Source organism: Staurois parvus, unplaced genomic scaffold (assembly GCF_062004578.1).
Source record: "Staurois parvus isolate SC_StPar_1 unplaced genomic scaffold, SC_StPar_1.0 ptg000283l, whole genome shotgun sequence".
In the NCBI taxonomy this organism is placed as follows: domain Eukaryota; kingdom Metazoa; phylum Chordata; class Amphibia; order Anura; family Ranidae; genus Staurois; species Staurois parvus.
In genome coordinates this window covers 8,877,991-8,899,256 of record NW_028318079.1, presented here as the reverse complement: position 1 = coordinate 8,899,256, position 21,266 = coordinate 8,877,991, and positions in this window count along the sequence as shown.

Genomic DNA, 21,266 nt, shown 5'->3' with positions numbered 1-21,266 from the left:
CGAGGAATGCCGATTACCGGCTCTGCTCTCCTCTGGAGCTGTCAGCATGACAGGTCGTGAGGAATGCCGATAACCGGCATTTCCCTATTTACATGCGATCAGCTGTGATTGGACACAGCTGATCACATGACCAAGCCGACATATTCGGCTCTTTCCATTGATCGGTGATCCGCTGTGTCCGAGGGACACAGCGCACCACCGATCGCCGCGGTGCGCGCTCCCAGAGCCGCACATGCACGGTTAGAATGGGAGGACGTCATATGACGTCCTCCCAGAACGAGAGAACCGCCTTGCGCCCGTCATTGTACTATATGGCAGGCGGGAGGCGGTTAAACATATCTAGAAAAACAAATTTAAAAATCAAATTTTGTCATAAATTTAGGCCAAAATGTATTCTGCTCCATATCTTTGCTGGAAAAAAAATCCCATTACGTGTAAATTAATTGGTTTATGTGAAAGTTCTAGCGTTTACATACAGGTCTCTCCCCAGTCAGTGTTCCTCAGCGATCGCTGGGTCCCGCCAGGGAATCACTGGCTGGGACCCGATGATCAACAGCTGTCAATGCACGTGTGCCCCCTACCCGGAAGTGCAAAATCATGTATATATACGTGAGTTTGCACAGCCCTGCCGCCCTGTAGCTGTATTTCTACTATAGGGTGGCGGAAAAGTGCTTAATATAAAAAACAACCAATAGACACAACTCAAGGAAGTGGAGGTCACGTTTCCTGTGTAAATGTTTACAGAAACACTGTGGTCTGTATTTTGGCAAACACCCAGAAGTGCGTTTCAATATACAGGACACTGCAAAGGTAAGTATAGTGCCTGTCCTATTACAGTGCTGTTAAATTTTTTGCAAGCTAACCTGTGGTGACAGGTCACTTTAATCGGCTCAATACCCTGCCGTATTGTAAAAAAAAAAAATGGTGGGGAGATGGACGCTATTTTCTAATGGGCCGGAAAAAATGGCTCTTCAAAAAACACACATGGGTGGCCAGCGCTTCCATAAATGGCTGCCATTGAACAGCTCAGATCACATGCACAATGTACAGAGCCAATCAGAGTGGCTCAGTACCTTGTGATCACTGTGAACTAATCAAAGTCATCACAGGTGTAAATACTGCTAGTGTTTACAAACATTCAGCCAATTCACAGTTGCTGAAGGAGAGTAAAGGGAGCACTAAATATTTGTAAACACAGTAGGAAGAAGGATCAGCAGATGGAAGGTGAAGGTAGGGGGTCTTAAAGTGTTAAAGTGCTACTGACCACCAATGATGGTGGAATTTGTTTCTCCAGGGTCAGAGCTGGGGTTAAAGTGCTACTAATCGGCAACGATTGTGGGATTGTTTTGGGGGTTTAAAGTGCCATTGGCCACTGATGAATAGGGACCATGCTGCATGTTGCACACTAAATATACATGGTCTAAGGCAGGCCATACATTTACCATGGGTTGAAGGAAAGGAAATTGCTTGATTTCTCTATCAACACAGTCAGTGTTGGGGGAATCCCTCCCACTGTGCTATTGTATTCTGATGGCGGAAGGATTCACCGCTGTCAGAATACATTGATCAATGCTGGTGCCTATAGTGATTGAACAAAAGAAAAAAAAAAAAAGAAAAAAACACAGGCTGGTTGCACTGAAGTCAATCAATAGATAGCTCGACTTCAGTTCTACCAGTCTGATCATAGATGGATTGAAATTCGTCCGGTTCCTGCTGAATCACCTGGGTTTAGATTTGTCTATGGCTGGCTTAAATGCGGCCTATAAACTGTTCAGATGTCATAACAGTGTCTCAGTCTATAATTATATAAATTTTAAAACTTAAAAAAAAACCCTTGTGTATGGACTTGTAACCGATACAAAAGTAAAAAAGAAAAACGACTGGGAATTTTAGGGCCGGTTCACACCTGAATCGCACACATTCCTACGCTATTCAGAATGGTGCGAGTTTCAGCTTATTCATTTGAATAGGCTGCAATTGCACTAGATTGCACATAAAGTAAAGCGTGCACTACTTTTCAAAAACACACAGCACTGCGGTACCATGCGATCTGGTGCAGGCAAATGCACTGCGTTTGCAATCTGTTTGGGGTGCCATTAACAAATTATTGGCACCCACAGCAGATCAGTGGGTTTTGGATGCGGTGCGAGAAACGTGCACGGAACGAGAAAGCAAGGGGCTTTATGAGGAGAAAGAGGAAAACGGACAGCTAGGAGACCCAGATTATGGACCTGTCAGCATACCCATCGACACTAGAGTGTATGGTTGTACCTACACTGTGTCAAACAAAACACCCAAGATTCTGGGTCAGAGCAGCTGCCATCTAGTAAATTCCTGCAAGCCAGAGGCGTAACTACAACCTTCAGGGCCCTGGTGCAAAAAACCATGAAGGATCCCCCTGATCCGAGCCTGGGGCCCTTTATTATGGTACTGCAGCGGGGCCCTCTCACATGTTCTGCAGCGTGCCCCCTTCCTGTCACTACATTAGAATCCCCTCATACATCAGAGTTCCCAGCCTTTCGCAGAGACCTCTTTACATCAGAGTTCCCCTTTACAGTACATCAGAGTCTACAGGATTTGCCTTATAGTGCAAGGAGAAACTCTATGGACCCGATTTAAAGGGAACTCTGCAGACCCTGATGTAAAGGGGAACTCTCCAGACCCTGATGTAAAGGGGAACTCTCTGGACCCTGATGTAAAGGGGAACTCTCTGGACCCTGATGTAAAGGGAACTCTCTGGACCCTGATGTAAAGGGGAAATCTCTGGACCCTGATGTAAAGGGGAACTCTCTGGACCCTGATGTAAAGGGGAACTCTCCAGACCCTGATGTAAAGGGGAACTCTCCAGACCCTGATGTAAAGGGGAACTCTCCAGACTCTGATGTAAAGGGAAACTCTCTGGACCCTGATGTAAAGGGGAACTCTCTGGACCCTGATGTAAAGGGGAATGTTGCTGACTTGGTGTAAAGGGGAACTCTGGTGTAAGAGGTTACCTGGTCACTAGAGCCCCCCCCCCTTACATAAGAGTTTGCAGAGTTCCTCCTTACCTCAGAGTCCATAGAGCTCACCTTTACATCAGGGTCCACAGATTTCCCCTAAAGCAGGGGTCTCCGAACCTTTCAGTATGATGGCTATATTGTTTATTTTACAAATATTTGTGGGCCAAAACAAAAAAATTTTTATAAAGAAATGAGTCCACTTTTACATCAGAATCCCCCCTTACATCACAGTCCCCCTTACATCAGAGTATCCACTTATATCAGGGTCCCCCTTTCATCTGGGTTCCCATCAGAGTCCCCTCTTACATGAAGTCAAAGCAGAGACCATAGGCAGCCTCTGTTGGGCTAAATCCCAGATCTGTGCACATTGAGGATATGTCAATGCCACTAGTCGTTGGCTGGAAAAAATCTTGCAGTAGGACGGTTATGGTGACCCCATTCTAGACAAACATTTCTGGAAAAATAGAGGAAATGTTAAGTACAACTCATGTCTCAATCTTTATTGCAATCTTGATTCAAACTGCAAAAAATCTTAATTTAGATATAAGATTCAGGCATGTAGATTGATCAGATAGGGAGCTGGGTTATCACTGTGAGAGAATGTGATGGGAAATCTTAGAAAAGGAAGGCCCAGTCCTGTGTTTGAGCACCCAGGAAAATTGTTAAATGTAGTGTTCCCTCTACAGCTGGGAGAACAATGCATCTAGTAGGGGTGGTGAGGAGATTACAGGAAGGTCTAGACCAGGCTTTTTCTAACTTAAATCCTCTAACAGTATAAAAAAATAATAATTTTCAGGTTTTTGGGAACCGCAGGGGCGGACTGACAATTCATGGGGCCCCCGGGCAATAGGGGATCATGGGGCCCCTGTGTCCTTGCCCAAACTCAAAAAAGCCTATGAAAACGGTACCAGGGGCATCTCATGGGGCCCCCTACTGACCCCCGGCCCTCGGGCAGTGCCCGAGTTTCCATATGGTCAGTCCGCCCCTGCTTACAAGTTTAATCAGGGTCAATTGCAAAAGTGTCCCTCACATTGGTGGTCAGTAGGAAGAATGCACCCCTTACCCAATGTCATGCTGTAGTCTGGTGTCACACATGGAACTAACCAGGCACCATCAAATGGGAGGTCAATTAAAGGAAAATCTGGGGGTTCTCAAAAAACAAACATCCATACTCCCCGCCACAATGCAGCATCAGTCTGAGATGTATGGGGGCACTAAAAATAAACAAACATACTTACCCACTTCTATGCTGCATCATCACTGTGATGCTGCAGCTGTCCGCAACCAACTCTAAGACAGAGAACTGAGTGATCACATAACTGCTGATTGCTTAGTTCTCGGTCTCCTCAAAGCAGACAGCAGTTTCAGCCGTGTGCTGAGAGCTGAAGCCAGCTGTCAATAGGCAGCTGGGCGGATCCCAACAATAAGGTTGGGATCCTTCCACAGCTTGGAGCAGCTCTGTGACATCAGCCCACGGAGGACCTTTAGCCCACTTTTGGCTGATTCTGGGTCACAGGGGAACACAAGTGCACTCTTGTGACCCAGAAGAGAAGTATGTCCAAATGAGCTTCTGGTTTTTAAAGTGGTTGTAAAGACAGAAGGTTTATTACTTTGATGAATTCTCTGCATTAAGGTAAAAGATCTTCTTTGATCAGCTCCCCCCAGACCCCCCTAAATACTTACCTTTGCCTGATCTCGATCCAGCACTGTGCCTGAGAGCAGCAGTGCTACTCTCTCTCTCCTCACTGGATATGGAAGCAGCAGCTGGAGCCATTGGCTCCTGTTGCTGTCACTCAAGGGAGCAGGGGCGAGGCTGAACTGCAGTGTGTGTATCAATAGACGCACACAGCTCAGCTCGGGATCAAACCCGTGCGAGTGCCCCCATAGCAAGCAGCTTGTTGTGGTGGCACTTGGAAGGGAGGAGGAGCCAGGAGTGATGGCGGGGGACCCCAGAAGAGGAGGGCTGCTGTGCACAGAACAGGTAAGTATAACATGTTTATTATATGAAAAAAATAATCAAACCTTTATAATCACTTTAATTGTATCAGAGAAAAGCCCATCTAGACCGTGTTGTGCTGTGTGTGGGAGCTGTGTAACTATCACCAGTGTACAGACAGAAGCACAAATTCTTTGGCAGGTCCCTTGTATGGATCTCATTTGTGGATTTAGCCGTGTTCCTGTAGGTCACTTTTAAATAACTGAAGTAAATCTATGAGTAGCCCATCAATTCTTACCTCTGTGCAGTACGCTGGAATGTTGATTACAGATGAAGTATTATTCTGTAAAGGAGATTTATCGATCTGGCCCCTTACTATGTGCTGTGCTGGGAGCTTCGCTGGGACACCTGTTTAAAAAATACTTTTAGTAACATTTTTCAAAAACAATATATTGGTTAAAAAAGGCATCTTCATTTTTAGGTTTACAGCTGAACTCCAAGCAGAAACACTTTAAAATATATCATTCCTAATAGCCACAAAGGATGTCCACTTTGGGAGCACCATATGCCTTTGCAAAACCAGATATTATCTTATAAACGTAGCAGTGACATCATCACTGTTCTGTACATAGCCTGTGCAGAGAGCAGAGCTGTGGGCGGGACCAGGCAGGACCCATCCATCGCAAGCTGCCTTCAGAAAACCACCAGAGGGGCAGAGACAAGACCAGTCACCCTGTGCAAAGAGAGAGAGCAGCAGTGAGCGGTCTTTATTACAGGAAGTTCCTGCACAGAGGGAAAAGTTCATACTGGATTACTGCGCAGATCTGGAAGAAATAAACCAAACACACCGAGATTCAAGAAGAATACACAGGACTCTTACATTTAGACAATATTTGCTTATCCTGAGATTCACCTCTAAACCTTCACAGAACAGCTGCCCCATCTGAGTATCCCCATAGATCAGGTGCTCTTATCAGAGTATCCCATACATCAGAGTACCCCCACAGATCAGTTACCCCCACCAGAGAACCCCCATAGATGAGGTGCCCAAATCAGAGTACTCCCATAGATCAGAGTACCCCCACAATCAGGTGCCTCAGAGTAACCCCATAGATTAGAGTGTCCCCATAGATTAGAGAACCCCCACAGATCAGTTGCCTTCATCAGAGTGCCCTCATACATCAGAGTGCCCCCATAGATCAGAGTACTCCCACAGATCAGGTGCCTGAGAGTACCCCCATAGATTCAAGTACCCCCACAGATCAGTTGCTGTCATCAGAGTATACCCATAGATCAGAGTTCCCTCATAGATCAGAGTAGACCCACAGATCAGGTGCCCCAATCAGAGAACCCCCATAGATTAGAGTGCCATAGATTAGAGTCCTGCCAGTGGTGGGAGGGTACAAGGAAAATGGTATTACAAAAATTAATAAAGAAATACAAAAAAGGTGAATAATCCATAAAAGAAATACAAAGAAATGTCCATCTGTGACAGCGGAGGGGAGGAGTGCAATGATACAAAGTGGGAGGGGGGAGGGAGGGTCACTTTAAAAGAAAACTGACAAAGAAAAGTAGCAAAGTGTCCATAGAAAGCAGAGTGTGATGTCATGATCACCTGTAATGTGAGGGGAGGGGACAAGAAAAAAAGATAATACAGCAATAAACAAATTTAAGAAAAAATGCCAAAAAAAGTAGAATAATAAATAGAATAGTGAAATAAAATGTCCATCTGTGACAGCGGAGGGGGAGGAGTGCAATGATACAAAGTGGGGGGAGGGTCACTTTATATAAAACCTCTGACAACAAAGTAGTAAAGTGTCCATAGAAAGCAGAGTGTGATGTCATGATCACCTGTACATGAGATGACAGACATTTCTATAGCAATGCTTGTGTATACAGAGCTAGATCCCCTCTGAGGTCCCCAATAGATCACAGTCCCCCTCCCCATAGATCAACACAGCTCCTATCACAGCCCCCATTATACCTGACAAGTTCCAGAAGTCAGCCAATCAGGAGGAGGGAAGTGGGAGGAGTCACGCACAGAAGGGGGCGGAGCAAACCTCGGTTGCTATGCACTCTGGAGTCCCTAGCAACTATTCATTTGCTGCCTTCTCGTCGAGAGGAGTGGACTGCTGGGCTGAAGCTCCACCTCCGCCAGTTATGAAGAGACCACAGACTAGGCCATATGAGAGGAGGAGCCAAGGAGAGGCGGAGACGAGTACTAGGATGGCCATCTTTGTTAAGGTACAGTGACCTATTCTCCTCTATATACAGTGTGGGCAGCCGTGAATGTCATTCACTGTAGTAATCGCCACAGTGCACTCTGGATGGGCAGTTCATGCATTTTGTAATGTTTGTACATGTTTGAATGCCGATTTTGATTCAAGTTTCAAAGCCGTCATTAGTTGCTAACCCAACAACTGTGTGGGTGGAACTGAGGACTTCGGTGGCCATCTTTGTTATGGTAAAAGAACTCATTCCTTTCTATGTACAGTGTGGGCACACCCCAGAGGGACATCTCATGGCTTTTGGGCTGATTATTTATGTACCAATGCTGATTTTGTTTCCAGTTTTAAAGCTGTCATTACTTGCTAATTAGCTAAATGGGGCAGAGCTGAGGACTCTGGCGGCCATGTTTGTTATGGTGAAGGGACCTATTCCCTTCTAGGTGCAGTGTGGGCAGCTGGGGATGTAATTCAGAGCAGTAGTAGCCACAGAAAACCCCAGAGGGACAGCGAACGGCTTCTGGGCTGATAATACATGTATGAATGGCGATTTTGGGTGCAGTTTCAAAACTGTCATTAGCAGCTAAGCCAGCATGTGAGTGGGCGGAGCTGAGCAGCCCACATCTCTTTATCCTGGTAAAGTGCCCCCTTCCTGCCATGTATGGTGTGGGCAGCTGGGACTGTAGTACAGACAAATAATGACACATACTACACCCCAGTGACCACCCTCATAATAGTAAAAGATTTTTTTCCTTTGTAATTTTTTTTATCCTGTATCTATAAACTGCATTTTGTGGACGCATGTAAAAAGAGCCCTTTTTTGTGTGTATTTGTGTACTACACGCATAGGGCAGCCCATTCATTTCAATGGGCTTCCCTACTCACAACACACACGCCAAAGCAGTGCATGTAGCTTTTTCAGCATTGAACTTTGTGCGTTTTGACACGATTGTTGTGCACTTTTCTACATGCAGAACCATGTCTGCTTACTGCGTTTAAGGTGCCATTACCAGTGAATGGCACCACAAGCGTCACATGCATGTTATGCGCATTTTGTAAATGCATGTACATACTTGGGAGTTTTTGTGCATTTTCAAAACGCTCAGGTGTGAATGGGACCTACTGAATATTCTGGATACTGAAGATCCTAATGGCTCTGTAACCCTGGAAGAGAGTGGTGATTCCACTCCATCATAAGTATAATACATAGATTTTAACCCCTTGCCTACAGGGCACTTATACCCCCTTCCTGCCCAGGCCAATTTTCAGCTTTCAACGCTGTCGCACTTTGAATAACAATTGCACGGTCATGCAACATTGTACCCATATGAAATTTGTATCATTTTTTTCACACAAATAGTGCTTTATTTTTGGTGGTATTTAATCACCACTGGGTGTTTTAGTTTTTGTGCTATAAACAAAAAAAGAGTAAAAATTGTGAAAAAAAAAGTTTTTCTTTGTTTCTATTATACAATTTTGCAAACAGGTAATTGTTCTCCTTCACTAATGTGCGTTAATGAGGCAGCACTGATGGGCACTGATAGGCAGCACTGATAGGCAGCACTGATAGGCGGCACTGTTATGCAACAATGATGGGCACAGATAGGCGGCACTGATGAGCAGCACTGATGGGTGGCACTGACTGGCAGCACTGATGGGCACAGGTGGGCGGCACTGATGATCAGGGCACTGATGATCGGTGCCGATCCGTCTTATGACAATTGTCAGTTATTGGCAGTACTTTCCTCACCTTGCTCCTTGCAGGGATGACTGTATGGGCTAGGTGGCTACTGATTGGTCAGCACTGTCACATGGACAGTGCTGACCAATCAGTAGCTGTCTAGCCTGTACTGTTATCCCTGCAAAGGGAGGAGAGAAACCCCCAAGGATTGCAAATCCCCAGACCTGTGAAGCAGCTTTTCGTTGAGTGATAGCGGGGATCGGTGCAGGGAGGTTTCCCCCACCCCTCCTATGTGAACTCAGCCTCAAAGTAACTATGACAAGCCTGGCTGTGTGGGAAACCGCATGCAGTTTGGACAAGGAATCGCACCACATTCCTGTTCAAATCACATGCGGTTCTTTGCAGTGTGATTTGCGCCCATTTATATTTATGATGCAAATCGCAGCGCAAAGTATCAGTATCTACCAATAAAAAAAAAAAAAAAGTGTATCGGTGTGTCAATAGAACCTACCTGACCTATAGACGTCCTATGGAGTGATGGAGTCGGAGGGCCCGATGAGACCCCCAGGGCATGACAGGGATTCCAGAACAATCATCCATTTATAGTTTCTTGTACACTTCCAGTTTCCAATAGGGTCAGTTCACGTTAATGTGATTTTCCAGTTGTAGGTGGAGCCTGGCGCTCAGAGTCATCCAATTTTTTCCTGAAGCTGACCATACACTGCACAATCTAATTGTACAATCTCCTTTACATCTGCCATCACTTATGTAGTGCAATGGCCTGCCTGGATACAAAGCGATTGGTTTCATTCAGTGAGTGCACATTATTCATGGTGTTGGGAAGTCTAATGACTGTATAGTCACATTGTAACCTGTATGATGGCCCTAAATGAGGTCATACAATCAGATTGCACAGTGCATGGCTAGCCTTTTACCTCCTGCATTGAGATCTCCCTGTTAAGAGTGCCTAGCTTTGTCCCCGCCAACCTGGAACCCCTCATAATGGGCACAGCAGGTGTACAGACCCGAGAACTCAGCACAGAGACGGTGGGAACCCCTCATAATGGGCACAGCAGGTGTACAGACCTGGGAACTCAGCACAGGGATGGTGGGAACCCCTCATAATGGGCACAGCGAGTGTACAGACCCAGGAACTCAGCACAGGGATGGTGGGAACCCCTCATAATGGGCACAGCGAGTGTACAGACCCAGGAACTCAACGTAGAGATCTCACTAATGTCTACCAAACTCTGAACTCTCAGTTTAGGGTGGAAGGACACATGCTTCACCTGCTATCCATGCAGGAGTTACAGGCGGTGCACTCCATCTGTCCTCTCATGTCCCCATAATTATCTACATAAAGGACTCACCAGGGCACTGAGTGCCTCCTCCTTGCAGAGGGGATGTGGAGGCCAGTAATGTGACGGATCAGCCCACACACAGGCAGACAGGTCCTCTTCCAGGGCAGAGCCATCACCTCCCTCTACCCATCAGATGTCAGCACAGCCCTACCCATGCCGAGGTGGATGGCTGCAGAACGGAACTCTGTTTTCTACAGGAAACACGTGACCTCCACTTTTTTTTTTTTAAATGAACTTTAATGTAAAACACTGGCAAAGTCTACAGAGTGGAGCTCCACTCGACAGAACCCGTGTCCTCCGCTACAACTTTTTTTGAATTAATTGAACTTTAATGTAACAAACAACTCATAGACACAAGGCAAGGAAGTGGAGGTCACGTGTTTCCTGTCACATATTGCCTGTGTATATTTTTCAAAGGGGCGTAGCTGCAGACTGGAGTTCCACTCTGGACAGGAAACGTGACCTCCACTCCAACTTTTTAGTGGACTCCACCTTTATTCTTTATTTAATGAACTTTACCCACTTGCCCTCCAGATGATTTGCCCCCTTTCCTGACCAGGCCATTTATTGCGATACGGCGCTACGGCGCTGCATTGCTTTAACTGACAATTGCGCGGTCATGCAACGCTGTACCCAAACTAAATTTACGTCCTTTTTTTCCCACAAATAGAGCTTTCTTTCGGTGGTATTTGATCTCCTCGGTGTTTTTTATTTTTTTGCGCTATAAACAAAGAAAGACTGAGAATTTTGAGAAAAAAGCAATATTTTTAACTTTTGTTATTAACCACTAGCACTAACACCCCCTTCCTGCCCAGGCCAATTTTCAGCTTTCAGCGCTGTCACACTTTGAATGTCAATTGCGCGGTCATGCAACACTGTACCCATATGAAATTTTTATCATTTTTTTGTGACAGAGAGAGCTTTATTTTGGTGGCATTTAATCACCTCTGGGGTTTTTATTTTTTCTTAAACCAAAAACCACTGAAAATTAAAAAAAAAAAAGTTTTTTCTTATTTTTTGTAATAAAATGTTGTAAATAAGTGATTTTTCTCCTTTACTAATGTGCGCTAATGAGGCTGCAGTGATGGGCACTGATAGGTGGCACTGATGGGCACTGATGAGGAGGCACTGGTAGGTGGCACTGATTGGCATTGACAGGCATCACTGATGGGCACTGAAAGACAGCACTCATATATGGCACTGATAGGCGGCACTGACTGGCACTGATAGGCGGCACTGACTGGCACTGTTAGGTGGCACTGACTGGCACTGATAAGTGGCACTGATTGGCAGCACTTATAGGTGGCACTGACGCACTGATGGGTGACACTGAAAAGCAGCTCAGATGGGCACTGATATGTGGCATTGATGTGGCACTGACGGGCACTGGCAGGTGGCATGGATGAGCACTGACAGCTGACATTGATGGACACTGACAGGTGGCACTGCTGGGGCTACACAGATCATCAGAGCACACTGCTCATCAGTGCCTTGATGATCAGTGCACATCTCCCCTCCGAGGAATGCCGATTACCGGCTCTGCTCTCCTCTGGAGCTGTCAGCATGACAGGTCGTGAGGAATGCCGATAACCGGCATTTCCCTATTTACATGCGATCAGCTGTGATTGGACACAGCTGATCACATGACCAAGCCGACATATTCGGCTCTTTCCATTGATCGGTGATCCGCTGTGTCCGAGGGACACAGCGCACCACCGATCGCCGCGGTGCGCGCTCCCAGAGCCGCACATGCACGGTTAGAATGGGAGGACGTCATATGACGTCCTCCCAGAACGAGAGAACCGCCTTGCGCCCGTCATTGTACTATATGGCAGGCGGGAGGCGGTTAAACATATCTAGAAAAACAAATTTAAAAATCAAATTTTGTCATAAATTTAGGCCAAAATGTATTCTGCTCCATATCTTTGCTGGAAAAAAAATCCCATTACGTGTAAATTAATTGGTTTATGTGAAAGTTCTAGCGTTTACATACAGGTCTCTCCCCAGTCAGTGTTCCTCAGCGATCGCTGGGTCCCGCCAGGGAATCACTGGCTGGGACCCGATGATCAACAGCTGTCAATGCACGTGTGCCCCCTACCCGGAAGTGCAAAATCATGTATATATACGTGATTTTGCACAGCCCTGCCGCCCTGTAGCTGTATTTCTACTATAGGGTGGCGGAAAAGTGCTTAATATAAAAAACAACCAATAGACACAACTCAAGGAAGTGGAGGTCACGTTTCCTGTGTAAATGTTTACAGAAACACTGTGGTCTGTATTTTGGCAAACACCCAGAAGTGCGTTTCAATATACAGGACACTGCAAAGGTAAGTATAGTGCCTGTCCTATTACAGTGCTGTTAAATTTTTTGCAAGCTAACCTGTGGTGACAGGTCACTTTAATCGGCTCAATACCCTGCCGTATTGTAAAAAAAAAAAATGGTGGGGAGATGGACGCTATTTTCTAATGGGCCGGAAAAAATGGCTCTTCAAAAAACACACATGGGTGGCCAGCGCTTCCATAAATGGCTGCCATTGAACAGCTCAGATCACATGCACAATGTACAGAGCCAATCAGAGTGGCTCAGTACCTTGTGATCACTGTGAACTAATCAAAGTCATCACAGGTGTAAATACTGCTAGTGTTTACAAACATTCAGCCAATTCACAGTTGCTGAAGGAGAGTAAAGGGAGCACTAAATATTTGTAAACACAGTAGGAAGAAGGATCAGCAGATGGAAGGTGAAGGTAGGGGGTCTTAAAGTGTTAAAGTGCTACTGACCACCAATGATGGTGGAATTTGTTTCTCCAGGGTCAGAGCTGGGGTTAAAGTGCGACTAATCGGCAACGATTGTGGGATTGTTTTGGGGGTTTAAAGTGCCATTGGCCACTGATGAATAGGGACCATGCTGCATGTTGCACACTAAATATACATGGTCTAAGGCAGGCCATACATTTACCATGGGTTGAAGGAAAGGAAATTGCTTGATTTCTCTATCAACACAGTCAGTGTTGGGGGAATCCCTCCCACTGTGCTATTGTATTCTGATGGCGGAAGGATTCACCGCTGTCAGAATACATTGATCAATGCTGGTGCCTATAGTGATTGAACAAAAGAAAAAAAAAAAAAGAAAAAACACAGGCTGGTTGCACTGAAGTCAATCAATAGATAGCTCGACTTCAGTTCTACCAGTCTGATCATAGATGGATTGAAATTCGTCCGGTTCCTGCTGAATCACCTGGGTTTAGATTTGTCTATGGCTGGCTTAAATGCGGCCTATAAACTGTTCAGATGTCATAACAGTGTCTCAGTCTATAATTATATAAATTTTAAAACTTAAAAAAAAACCCTTGTGTATGGACTTGTAACCGATACAAAAGTAAAAAAGAAAAACGACTGGGAATTTTAGGGCCGGTTCACACCTGAATCGCACACATTCCTACGCTATTCAGAATGGTGCGAGTTTCAGCTTATTCATTTGAATAGGCTGCAATTGCACTAGATTGCACATAAAGTAAAGCGTGCACTACTTTTCAAAAACACACAGCACTGCGGTACCATGCGATCTGGTGCAGGCAAATGCACTGCGTTTGCAATCTGTTTGGGGTGCCATTAACAAATTATTGGCACCCACAGCAGATCAGTGGGTTTTGGATGCGGTGCGAGAAACGTGCACGGAACGAGAAAGCAAGGGGCTTTATGAGGAGAAAGAGGAAAACGGACAGCTAGGAGACCCAGATTATGGACCTGTCAGCATACCCATCGACACTAGAGTGTATGGTTGTACCTACACTGTGTCAAACAAAACACCCAAGATTCTGGGTCAGAGCAGCTGCCATCTAGTAAATTCCTGCAAGCCAGAGGCGTAACTACAACCTTCAGGGCCCTGGTGCAAAAAACCATGAAGGATCCCCCTGATCCGAGCCTGGGGCCCTTTATTATGGTACTGCAGCGGGGCCCTCTCACATGTTCTGCAGCGTGTCCCCTTCCTGTCACTACATTAGAATCCCCTCATACATCAGAGTTCCCAGCCTTTCGCAGAGACCTCTTTACATCAGAGTTCCCCTTTACAGTACATCAGAGTCTACAGGATTTGCCTTATAGTGCAAGGAGAAACTCTATGGACCCGATTTAAAGGGAACTCTGCAGACCCTGATGTAAAGGGGAACTCTCCAGACCCTGATGTAAAGGGGAACTCTCTGGACCCTGATGTAAAGGGGAACTCTCTGGACCCTGATGTAAAGGGAACTCTCTGGACCCTGATGTAAAGGGGAACTCTCTGGACCCTGATGTAAAGGGGAAATCTCTGGACCCTGATGTAAAGGGGAACTCTCTGGACCCTGATGTAAAGGGGAACTCTCCAGACCCTGATGTAAAGGGGAACTCTCCAGACTCTGATGTAAAGGGAAACTCTCTGGACCCTGATGTAAAGGGGAACTCTCTGGACCCTGATGTAAAGGGGAATGTTGCTGACTTGGTGTAAAGGGGAACTCTGGTGTAAGAGGTTACCTGGTCACTAGAGCCCCCCCCCCCTTACATAAGAGTTTGCAGAGTTCCTCCTTACCTCAGAGTCCATAGAGCTCACCTTTACATCAGGGTCCACAGATTTCCCCTAAAGCAGGGGTCTCCGAACCTTTCAGTATGATGGCTATATTGTTTATTTTACAAATATTTGTGGGCCAAAACAAAAAAATTTTTATAAAGAAATGAGTCCACTTTTACATCAGAATCCCCCCTTACATCACAGTCCCCCTTACATCAGAGTATCCACTTATATCAGGGTCCCCCTTTCATCTGGGTTCCCATCAGAGTCCCCTCTTACATGAAGTCAAAGCAGAGACCATAGGCAGCCTCTGTTGGGCTAAATCCCAGATCTGTGCACATTGAGGATATGTCAATGCCACTAGTCGTTGGCTGGAAAAAATCTTGCAGTAGGACGGTTATGGTGACCCCATTCTAGACAAACATTTCTGGAAAAATAGAGGAAATGTTAAGTACAACTCATGTCTCAATCTTTATTGCAATCTTGATTCAAACTGCAAAAAATCTTAATTTAGATATAAGATTCAGGCATGTAGATTGATCAGATAGGGAGCTGGGTTATCACTGTGAGAGAATGTGATGGGAAATCTTAGAAAAGGAAGGCCCAGTCCTGTGTTTGAGCACCCAGGAAAATTGTTAAATGTAGTGTTCCCTCTACAGCTGGGAGAACAATGCATCTAGTAGGGGTGGTGAGGAGATTACAGGAAGGTCTAGACCAGGCTTTTTCTAACTTAAATCCTCTAACAGTATAAAAAAATAATAATTTTCAGGTTTTTGGGAACCGCAGGGGCGGACTGACAATTCATGGGGCCCCCGGGCAATAGGGGATCATGGGGCCCCTGTGTCCTTGCCCAAACTCAAAAAAGCCTATGAAAACGGTACCAGGGGCATCTCATGGGGCCCCCTACTGACCCCCGGCCCTCGGGCAGTGCCCGAGTTTCCATATGGTCAGTCCGCCCCTGCTTACAAGTTTAATCAGGGTCAATTGCAAAAGTGTCCCTCACATTGGTGGTCAGTAGGAAGAATGCACCCCTTACCCAATGTCATGCTGTAGTCTGGTGTCACACATGGAACTAACCAGGCACCATCAAATGGGAGGTCAATTAAAGGAAAATCTGGGGGTTCTCAAAAAACAAACATCCATACTCCCCGCCACAATGCAGCATCAGTCTGAGATGTATGGGGGCACTAAAAATAAACAAACATACTTACCCACTTCTATGCTGCATCATCACTGTGATGCTGCAGCTGTCCGCAACCAACTCTAAGACAGAGAACTGAGTGATCACATAACTGCTGATTGCTTAGTTCTCGGTCTCCTCAAAGCAGACAGCAGTTTCAGCCGTGTGCTGAGAGCTGAAGCCAGCTGTCAATAGGCAGCTGGGCGGATCCCAACAATAAGGTTGGGATCCTTCCACAGCTTGGAGCAGCTCTGTGACATCAGCCCACGGAGGACCTTTAGCCCACTTTTGGCTGATTCTGGGTCACAGGGGAACACAAGTGCACTCTTGTGACCCAGAAGAGAAGTATGTCCAAATGAGCTTCTGGTTTTTAAAGTGGTTGTAAAGACAGAAGGTTTATTACTTTGATGAATTCTCTGCATTAAGGTAAAAGATCTTCTTTGATCAGCTCCCCCCAGACCCCCCTAAATACTTACCTTTGCCTGATCTCGATCCAGCACTGTGCCTGAGAGCAGCAGTGCTACTCTCTCTCTCCTCACTGGATATGGAAGCAGCAGCTGGAGCCATTGGCTCCTGTTGCTGTCACTCAAGGGAGCAGGGGCGAGGCTGAACTGCAGTGTGTGTATCAATAGACGCACACAGCTCAGCTCGGGATCAAACCCGTGCGAGTGCCCCCATAGCAAGCAGCTTGTTGTGGTGGCACTTGGAAGGGAGGAGGAGCCAGGAGTGATGGCGGGGGACCCCAGAAGAGGAGGGCTGCTGTGCACAGAACAGGTAAGTATAACATGTTTATTATATGAAAAAAATAATCAAACCTTTATAATCACTTTAATTGTATCAGAGAAAAGCCCATCTAGACCGTGTTGTGCTGTGTGTGGGAGCTGTGTAACTATCACCAGTGTACAGACAGAAGCACAAATTCTTTGGCAGGTCCCTTGTATGGATCTCATTTGTGGATTTAGCCGTGTTCCTGTAGGTCACTTTTAAATAACTGAAGTAAATCTATGAGTAGCCCATCAATTCTTACCTCTGTGCAGTACGCTGGAATGTTGATTACAGATGAAGTATTATTCTGTAAAGGAGATTTATCGATCTGGCCCCTTACTATGTGCTGTGCTGGGAGCTTCGCTGGGACACCTGTTTAAAAAATACTTTTAGTAACATTTTTCAAAAACAATATATTGGTTAAAAAAGGCATCTTCATTTTTAGGTTTACAGCTGAACTCCAAGCAGAAACACTTTAAAATATATCATTCCTAATAGCCACAAAGGATGTCCACTTTGGGAGCACCATATGCCTTTGCAAAACCAGATATTATCTTATAAACGTAGCAGTGACATCATCACTGTTCTGTACATAGCCTGTGCAGAGAGCAGAGCTGTGGGCGGGACCAGGCAGGACCCATCCATCGCAAGCTGCCTTCAGAAAACCACCAGAGGGGCAGAGACAAGACCAGTCACCCTGTGCAAAGAGAGAGAGCAGCAGTGAGCGGTCTTTATTACAGGAAGTTCCTGCACAGAGGGAAAAGTTCATACTGGATTACTGCGCAGATCTGGAAGAAATAAACCAAACACACCGAGATTCAAGAAGAATACACAGGACTCTTACATTTAGACAATATTTGCTTATCCTGAGATTCACCTCTAAACCTTCACAGAACAGCTGCCCCATCTGAGTATCCCCATAGATCAGGTGCTCTTATCAGAGTATCCCATACATCAGAGTACCCCCACAGATCAGTTACCCCCACCAGAGAACCCCCATAGATGAGGTGCCCAAATCAGAGTACTCCCATAGATCAGAGTACCCCCACAATCAGGTGCCTCAGAGTAACCCCATAGATTAGAGTGTCCCCATAGATTAGAGAACCCCCACAGATCAGTTGCCTTCATCAGAGTGCCCTCATACATCAGAGTGCCCCCATAGATCAGAGTACTCCCACAGATCAGGTGCCTGAGAGTACCCCCATAGATTCAAGTACCCCCACAGATCAGTTGCTGTCATCAGAGTATACCCATAGATCAGAGTTCCCTCATAGATCAGAGTAGACCCACAGATCAGGTGCCCCAATCAGAGAACCCCCATAGATTAGAGTGCCATAGATTAGAGTCCTGCCAGTGGTGGGAGGGTACAAGGAAAATGGTATTACAAAAATTAATAAAGAAATACAAAAAAGGTGAATAATCCATAAAAGAAATACAAAGAAATGTCCATCTGTGACAGCGGAGGGGAGGAGTGCAATGATACAAAGTGGGAGGGGGGAGGGAGGGTCACTTTAAAAGAAAACTGACAAAGAAAAGTAGCAAAGTGTCCATAGAAAGCAGAGTGTGATGTCATGATCACCTGTAATGTGAGGGGAGGGGACAAGAAAAAAAGATAATACAGCAATAAACAAATTTAAGAAAAAATGCCAAAAAAAGTAGAATAATAAATAGAATAGTGAAATAAAATGTCCATCTGTGACAGCGGAGGGGGAGGAGTGCAATGATACAAAGTGGGGGGAGGGTCACTTTATATAAAACCTCTGACAACAAAGTAGTAAAGTGTCCATAGAAAGCAGAGTGTGATGTCATGATCACCTGTACATGAGATGACAGACATTTCTATAGCAATGCTTGTGTATACAGAGCTAGATCCCCTCTGAGGTCCCCAATAGATCACAGTCCCCCTCCCCATAGATCAACACAGCTCCTATCACAGCCCCCATTATACCTGACAAGTTCCAGAAGTCAGCCAATCAGGAGGAGGGAAGTGGGAGGAGTCACGCACAGAAGGGGGCGGAGCAAACCTCGGTTGCTATGCACTCTGGAGTCCCTAGCAACTATTCATTTGCTGCCTTCTCGTCGAGAGGAGTGGACTGCTGGGCTGAAGCTCCACCTCCGCCAGTTATGAAGAGACCACAGACTAGGCCATATGAGAGGAGGAGCCAAGGAGAGGCGGAGACGAGTACTAGGATGGCCATCTTTGTTAAGGTACAGTGACCTATTCTCCTCTATATACAGTGTGGGCAGCCGTGAATGTCATTCACTGTAGTAATCGCCACAGTGCACTCTGGATGGGCAGTTCATGCATTTTGTAATGTTTGTACATGTTTGAATGCCGATTTTGATTCAAGTTTCAAAGCCGTCATTAGTTGCTAACCCAACAACTGTGTGGGTGGAACTGAGGACTTCGGTGGCCATCTTTGTTATGGTAAAAGAACTCATTCCTTTCTATGTACAGTGTGGGCACACCCCAGAGGGACATCTCATGGCTTTTGGGCTGATTATTTATGTACCAATGCTGATTTTGTTTCCAGTTTTAAAGCTGTCATTACTTGCTAATTAGCTAAATGGGGCAGAGCTGAGGACTCTGGCGGCCATGTTTGTTATGGTGAAGGGACCTATTCCCTTCTAGGTGCAGTGTGGGCAGCTGGGGATGTAATTCAGAGCAGTAGTAGCCACAGAAAACCCCAGAGGGACAGCGAACGGCTTCTGGGCTGATAATACATGTATGAATGGCGATTTTGGGTGCAGTTTCAAAACTGTCATTAGCAGCTAAGCCAGCATGTGAGTGGGCGGAGCTGAGCAGCCCACATCTCTTTATCCTGGTAAAGTGCCCCCTTCCTGCCATGTATGGTGTGGGCAGCTGGGACTGTAGTACAGACAAATAATGACACATACTACACCCCAGTGACCACCCTCATAATAGTAAAAGATTTTTTTCCTTTGTAATTTTTTTTATCCTGTATCTATAAACTGCATTTTGTGGACGCATGTAAAAAGAGCCCTTTTTTGTGTGTATTTGTGTACTACACGCATAGGGCAGCCCATTCATTTCAATGGGCTTCCCTACTCACAACACACACGCCAAAGCAGTGCATGTAGCTTTTTCAGCATTGAACTTTGTGCGTTTTGACACGATTGTTGTGCACTTTTCTACATGCAGAACCATGTCTGCTTACTGCGTTTAAGGTGCCATTACCAGTGAATGGCACCACAAGCGTCACATGCATGTTATGCGCATTTTGTAAATGCATGTACATACTTGGGAGTTTTTGTGCATTTTCAAAACGCTCAGGTGTGAATGGGACTTACTGAATATTCTGGATACTGAAGATCCTAATGGCTCTGTAACCCTGGAAGAGAGTGGTGATTCCACTCCATCATAAGTATAATACATAGATTTTAACCCCTTGCCTACAGGGCACTTATACCCCCTTCCTGCCCAGGCCAATTTTCAGCTTTCAACGCTGTCGCACTTTGAATAACAATTGCACGGTCATGCAACATTGTACCCATATGAAATTTGTATCATTTTTTTCACACAAATAGTGCTTTATTTTTGGTGGTATTTAATCACCACTGGGTGTTTTAGTTTTTGTGCTATAAACAAAAAAAGAGTAAAAATTGTGAAAAAAAAAGTTTTTCTTTGTTTCTATTATACAATTTTGCAAACAGGTAATTGTTCTCCTTCACTAATGTGCGTTAATGAGGCAGCACTGATGGGCACTGATAGGCAGCACTGATAGGCAGCACTGATAGGCGGCACTGTTATGCAACAATGATGGGCACAGATAGGCGGCACTGATGAGCAGCACTGATGGGTGGCACTGACTGGCAGCACTGATGGGCACAGGTGGGCGGCACTGATGATCAGGGCACTGATGATCGGTGCCGATCCGTCTTATGACAATTGTCAGTTATTGGCAGTACTTTCCTCACGCTGTCACAGCGTGAGGAAAGTGCAGCTGATAACCGGCAACTACATTTACTGGTGATCTGATGTGTCATTGGACACGGCTAATCACCTGGTAAAAGGCCACTGTGATTGGCCTTTTACCACATCACGTGATCAGCTGTGTCCAATGGACACAGCGCTCACGGTGATCGCCGGGTGGCGCCCCCCTGGGGACATGAGGGAGGGCGCGTTCTGGGAGGACGTCATATGACGCCCTCACAGAACCGGCCGGCCGCAGTGAAGCCATCATTTGGCAAGTGGTTAAACAGAAACTTATGCTTTCTGTGTGTTTGTGTGCGTCATGTTTGGGCAGCCCATTCTGTATCGGTTGCCATGAGTGAATCTAGTTTGAGATTGTAGATCGCCGTGCGCACCCCTGGGGGTATGCGGGAGGGCATGTTCTGATAGGACGTCATATGACGCCCTCCGAGAACTGGCCGGCCGCAGTCTGCGCGTCATGTTTGGGCAGCCCATTCATTTCAATGGACTGCGCTATGCACAAGAAATGTACAAAATAATTCCCTGGCCTCTATTAAAAATCGCACCACACTAAAATGTAATAAAGTACCATATGTTTTGGCGCACATGAATGTACACGCATTGGCGTGGTGCATGGAGGTG